Raw genomic sequence first — 6,961 nt, 5'->3', positions numbered from 1 at the left:
TTGAACTTAAGTAACATTACACCACGGCCACGTTCTCCAATAGCACAAGTCTGTAAATTAAAATTAGAATTTGAAATAACAGAGATCGATCGATACCCTTTCCTCCTACAATCATTTGCTTTTATAGTTAGAAAGAGGTAAAAGATTAAATGTGATCCCTCAGGATCGGCAACCGAATGCTATCTTCAGACACTCTTCGTATTTAACGCTGATCCTCCTAATTTGTCCTCCGACCTATCCGCAATCGACGTGTTCCATTCTTCCTTTGTTGGTTTATGCTATTCCATCTCTAGGGAACAACAATTATTCCTTTTGTCATTTTTCTGCATACAAAGGAGTAAAAGTTAGTTATGATAGATAAATATTAATTGCAAGTAGTTTATATGTTTCTTATCACAATCCATCAATATGTTAGCGTATTAAGATATGAAAGAGATAAGAAAAGAGGAAAAAGGTGGTGAAATTAAGAGTAAATACATACCCATTTCGTAACTCAACATACTCCCCTGCTTACCCTATTTCATGTCCTCATGAAAAGTAAGTAGTTCTTATGTAGTGCAATTAAAGATTAGGCCGGAGTGGGAGCGTCAAAAATTGGTCTAAAACCATGATGTTGAGCTAGGAGCGCAAAGGTGGGCCCTTCCTTTCCTTCAGGCAATTCGTAGATAGCCCGATAACCTTCAAGAGGATACCAAATGATGGGGCTTCAAGACCGTCATCCTAACCAATAAGGTCCTTCTCCCAAAATAATATTGCTATAGGTGACAAAACGGGCCGCAACTGCTTTAAACTTTCTGTAGTTAAATGGTTCCCTATCCTGCACAATACTAGTGGAGACCGTCCACCTGAGCTTCGATGCAACTAGAGAGCTTTCTTGAATGAAGAGGAAATATGATACTCCTTTCTGTATAATCTCCTTATGAATGGGCCCAAAAATTTTAATCACCCCTTCTCATGTCATCAGACTCTTATGGTCGGCAAGCATTTGTAAAGGGTGCTTAGATTCACTTCTTACCCAAAGATCCAATCCATGTTCCTATCTTTGGAATGCGTTATGAGCTTTACACCATTTGAGTTGGTTAACTGCAAATGAAATAAAGGCCTGGAATTGGACATCCCCTACAAAAGGGTTCGGGTTCTTTTCCACCTCGTTCTCTAATACAAAATTGTGTAGGTAAAGCTCATAAAGAAGCCTTTGGACCTTCACACCATGTTGTTTGCAGCAATTTACAAAATCTTCAATTGTTATTAATTCAATTGGTTTTCCAGCCCTCACAACTTTAATTTTCAACAACAGGTACCATTCTAACAAAAACAAGGCATAATTGGTGGCGGGAGACCTGCATGCCAAGACATCCGTATATAGTGAGCAGATGGTATCTGTTTGACCTATGACCCTGTCTAGTTTGAGCTTGATCTTCTCTATTTTCTCCTCTGCCTTTTTGCATCTTTCAAAAATATCGCTCTCTATTGCATTCATTTCTCGAAGCTGTCTCTGCAACTCTTGATATTTCTGCTAGGAAACAGTTTCTTGTTCAATTCGTTCCACTGTGAGTCGAGCTTGTGCCAATTCTTCTTGAAGATTCAGTATAATGGGGTCATGGTGTGTCATGATGTCTTTGACTTGTATGCCCGTCTGAGTGCTTATGCTATGAGAAGGGATTTCTTCTATCTGTATTTCTTTATTATGGGAGCTCCAAACCTCCATCTGAGTAGCCATGCTATAAGAGGGTACATCCTCTATCTGAGTAGCTACATCTACTAAAATTGCATGTTGTTCCTCTTGAGTGATGACTGTTTGAGTAGGTGTGGGCTTAGTTTGAGTTCCTGTATCCCTTTCTTCATATAATTATGTTTGTACGACCGCATTTACTATCTCCAGGGTATTGTTCAGAACCTTTCCCATTGTGATTTCTTTTATTTTCCTTTGGAGTCTTTTGACCATCTTGCAAAGCTTCTGTTGTTCTTTTCTTAGCTTCTTCAATTTGGCTTTATGCCTTTTCAAAGGAATAATTGTTTTGCTTATAGTCTCGTTAATGGCTTCTATTTCTAAAGAGCCTGGTTGTTCACCCTGGCTTTGTTCCAATAAAATCGTGTCTCCAGATTGATTATCAGCTTCGCGAATAACCTCTGTCTCTGCTTCTTCTTCTTGGCCTATGTTTTCTGGGTCTAGACCTTCATGGCTGTTTTCCACTGGGAGTGTGTCACCAGATTGGTTCTCTAATTCATGAATGGCCTCTGCATCTATTTCCGCTTCGCGGCTTGCATCTTTTGAGGGAGATAGAATTCTGGTATAGCCAGAATTCCCAGGAGATTGGGTTTCTCCTAAAGTTAATATCGAGCAGTCCTTCAGGTTGCATGTAGACATTCATGTTGGCCAGGACCTGGGCCATCTCGAAATCGTGCAATAGATCGTCTTGGGGGCTCATATTTGGTGTTGGGGGAGGTCCCAATTCGTTTCTTTGTTCATCTTCAGATTTCCCTGTTCCTTCCTCAGGTTCTAATTCAGGGTTATCTTGTCCTTATAACTCTAGCTGCAAGTATTGTTCACTTACTAGGCTAGATAATTCTATGGGTTGACTAGCGTTGCCTTGAGGATTTTCAGACACTCCCTGTTTTGACCTCAACCTTGTGGATCGTATGCATTTGTGAGGTATTCTTCCTGAAAGGGCATTCCTCTTTCTTTTTGGGATAGGGTTGGGTGCTGGCAGGGCTACACCTCTTTCGAGGGCCAATATTAGATCATCCCAGGTTGATTGTTGTTGAGCAAGGTTATGGCTAACTATTAACCTGATCAAACAATGGTGGCTAACTACTATTTCTACGTGTTGGGATAGCCTCAGCCTCTTGGCAGTGTCATGCAGTAGTGAATTCAATAGTGCAGGCAAATTAACAGAGCATTTTTGTTTTAAAACTGCTAAAAGTTTGTGTTGACGCGGCCTTACCACATCTTTATGCCCATCACAGGTAATTTAGTTCTAGACAATTCGTGCTAATTCTCCCCATGGCTCTCCAAGAGAAGATGGATGAATGCCTTTTCCCTTCTTTATTAGCTCCTGTCTTTCATCCCTAAAAGCCTCTATAGCATCATGCAACTTTAATCGTTTACCAGCCCATACTGGTCCTTCTACCAGCAACCCAGATAGTTCTGCTATCACAGCGTCTATTACAGTGATTTGTCTGCCTCTTACCATAGATTGTCCATTCTGTAGATGCCATAAAAATTCGATAGCAATTTCCTCATTGGGGGGTTGAAATATTGTACAGTATGTTGTCCATCCTGCGTGAGCTAGAATTTCCCTGGCTTCGTCAGAGATAGCCAGTGTTAAAGGTTCTCGACGCACTGTTCTTCCTCCCATGATGCTTGAATTCTGAAAATGATTAGAGTAGTGGGGAAAGCACAACAACGAACAGAGCCGAGAGATGGAACAACAAGTGGTTGTAATGGCTCTATCGGGTGGTACTTTATAAACATAAATACTGTTATCGAGGACTGCTATAATGCCACATGCTCTGTGATCATGGGATGTCGTATTGTTCTGCAAAATCATATGAAAAGATGACAACACATGCATAAGTATACTGGAGGTCCTCGCCCCCTCTCGAAATAATAGGTCGCCTACGATCGAATGAATGAAAGGATAACGCGCTGGCGGCGAAGTACAGGGGTGATGGATTGGGTAATGAAAGTGGCACGGTACACATATTAATGAAAGGATCATAAAGGATATTGGAGTGATGAAAACAAGGCGTGTAATGAGAATTATCAATAAGTGATAAGATGTTGTGAGGTGATATGATAAAGAAAAAGGACAGCATACGCAGGAAATAATACTTTACCGCCGTTATTCCACTTAAAACTGTTGTGATTGATTTTAAAAGATTAACTCATGCATAAAGGTTCAAGGTAAGTTAGGGACATAATCTCTCTGTAGAAAAGATAAAAACATAAGAAGAGGGCATTATAATAATTATTGATGTAGAAAATAAAACTTTAATATCATCAGCAGATCTTTTGTTGCCTGCAGGCATCCATAGCCTCGATAGAGTTGCTTTCTAACCCTTGGGAACCATGCCCTCTATGTATAATTGGGGAAGTGCATTATGATGTCCATAGTAGAGACCAATGTGCTGGTATGGTAACCAGATGAACACATTGCCATTCACTGGGAAGTAGCGAAAGTGGTCAGGCCAGCTCGTGATGAGACCTCCTGTTCCAAGGAATTTCTTTCTTGATGCATCCATTGGATCATATCCTTGGTGTGGTGGCCATAGTGGGAATGCTACTTCACTCCTTCCTTATGATCATGGTAGGCTAGCTTGTGATGAGAACCCCTATCCTCCATCTGTGGAAAGAATCATACAATTGTTAGCGAATATATATATATTAACACTCCCCATTTTATATATAGAGGGTGGCTCAACACTCCTTAAGAGTAGGGATGGTGGAAGAAGTTTGAACATATCAATAGAAAAAAAATATACCCATAATCTTATTGATAATAAATAGAGAGAATTATACGAGATAGGGGAGAACCAGCATGGTACAGATAATCAATCAGTTTGATTTATAGTGGAAATGAGGACAGTGAAGTGATATAGATAATTGTGTCCTTTCTTTTTCGATCATCACAAAGCAATCTTATTAAAGATGATAATATTCAAGATATTTGCCTGTTCCAGTAGACTCCATACTGGTTGTCCTTAAATATGTATTGTACTTTTTATGCCATAAAGAGGATCATAAAGAGTGAATTGGGATGGTCTAGGGATGATCATGCAAGGGAGAGAAAGGGTGTTCTCAGAAATACTCACAAGGTGTTGTTCCCTGAAGGGAACTGTTATCACTCAAGAAAAAATATTTTAAATTCTGAACATCAATTTTTTAAGTTTGTCAAAGGGTTGGTGTCAGTTTTGGGTCTAGTCTTTTCATCTTGTTTTAGAGTCTTGTTAAGAGTCTTGTTAGTATGTCAAATGGGGTCAATTTTCTGTTTTAGTCTATCATTGGTCTCATATCTCACATGAATATCATATGTCGAAACTCATTTCAAAGTTCATATGCACTACAAAACTGTCTAGGTGATTTCGTAGCGCAGAAACCCGGTCTAGGTGATTTCGTAGCGCAAAACACCGATTTTGCACTGACTGCGTTACGAAATCAGGGATTCGTGCTGATCCATAGCAAATCTCACCCAGCTGTCATATTTATCAAAATCCGTTGTGTTTACATCAACAATTGTCAGCTTATACACTTCGTCTATCATATCCAAACGCTTATCTTCATCATTAGGTCGTTAGGTGTCTTGGTACTGGCACATGTTTGCAGTTGTTACTGAGAAGGAGACAAAGGGTTCTGTTTACGATCTGAATGCATTTAATGGAAAGTTGCTTGCTGGCATCAATAAAAAGATTCAGTTATACAAATGGGAGCTCTGTGATGATGGTTCAAGAGAGTTGCAGTCTGAATGTGGCCATCATGGTCATATTCAAAGACCACACTTAAACGTTTCAGTTGGCTATACATTATTATTGATGAAGTGCATCAAATAACGAATGAAAATTCACTTCTTGCAAAGACTATGAGAATCTACGGCACCAACTACAGGCTTCTTATAACTGGCACACCTCTTCAAAACAACCTTCACGAACTCTGGTTTCTTCTCAATTTCTTACTTCCAGAAATTTTTAGTTCTGCTGAAACTTTTGATGACTGGTTCCAAATATCAGCTGACAATGACCAACAAGAAGTGGTTCAACAACTTCATAAGGTTCTTCAACCATTTCTTCTACGAAGACTGAAGTCAGATGTTGAAAAGGGTCTGCCTCCTAAAAAGGAAACCATATTGAAAGTTGGAATGTCACAAATGCAAAAGCAATTTTGCCGAGCATTGCTTCAAAAAGACTTGGATGTTGTGAATGCTAGAGGAGAGCGTAAGCACCTTTTGAATATAGCCATGCAATTGAGGAAGTGCTGCAACCATCCATATCTCTTTCAGGGTGCTGAGCTAGGTCCACTATACACCACTGGAGACCATCTAATCGCCAATGCGAGCAAAATGGTTCTTTTGGATAAGTTACTTCCAAAACTGAAGGACCGTGATTCCAGAGTTCTTATTTTTTCACAGATGACAAGACTGTTGGACATTCTGGAGGATTATTGTATGTTCTGTGGATATCAGTATTGTCGAATTGATGGGAATACTTCAGGAGAGGATCGTGATGCTTCCATAGATTCTTTCAATCAAGAAGGGAGTGAAAATTTTATTTTCTTGCTTTCAACCAGAGCTGGAGGCCTTGGTATTAACCTTGCCACAGCAGATGTGGTCATTTTGTATGACAGTGACTGGAATCCACAAGTTGATCTACAAGCCCAGGATCGTGCACATAGAATTGGACAGAAGAAAGAACTTCAAGTTTTCTGCTTTTGTACAGAATACACTATAGAGGAAAAGGTGATTGAAAGGGCTTATAAGAAGCTTGCACTTGATGCATTGGTCATACAACAAGGACGTCTAGCAGAACAAAAAACTGTAAACAAGGATGAGTTGTTGCAGATGGTGAGGTTTGGTGCAGAAATGGTATTTAGCTCCAAAGATAGCACCATAACTGATGAGGATATTGACCGAATTATTGCGAAAGGTGAGGAGGCTACAACAGAGCTGGATGCAAAGATGAAGAAGTTCACAGAAGATTGCAATCACTGGCAACATGTGGACTTACAAACTTGACTTCACTTAGTTAAAAAAAAAAAAAGAGCAATGCAATAACTGCATCAGGCTTGCGTGCCTTATCTGGTCTTGTGAACTTGACAAGTCTGTATCTGGTGATGTGCTCAGGGATTCATGGTGGATTGGTGCATCTAAAAAGGGCTTACAAAAATAGAAGCATTGAACATTGGATGATGCAATTGTATAAAGAACTCAGATATCAAACCTCTGGCTGAGCTTACAAACCTGAAGGA

At 39.8% G+C, this 6,961-nt stretch overlaps 1 pseudogene; it reads left to right on the top strand.

Moving 5' to 3' along the window:
- The first annotated feature begins 5,465 nt into the window (after window positions 1–5,465).
- Window positions 5,466–6,728, top strand: LOC149197803 (putative chromatin-remodeling complex ATPase chain pseudogene; annotated as a pseudogene).
- Window positions 6,729–6,961: the final 233 nt, after the last annotated feature.

The sequence above is a fragment of the Pinus tabuliformis genome, chromosome 2_2 (genome assembly GCF_031772625.1).
Source record: "Pinus tabuliformis cultivar Carrire ecotype Pingquan chromosome 2_2, CPIR1, whole genome shotgun sequence".
NCBI classification, from domain to species: domain Eukaryota; kingdom Viridiplantae; phylum Streptophyta; class Pinopsida; order Pinales; family Pinaceae; genus Pinus; species Pinus tabuliformis.
This window is presented reverse-complemented; position numbering and strand designations above follow the sequence as displayed.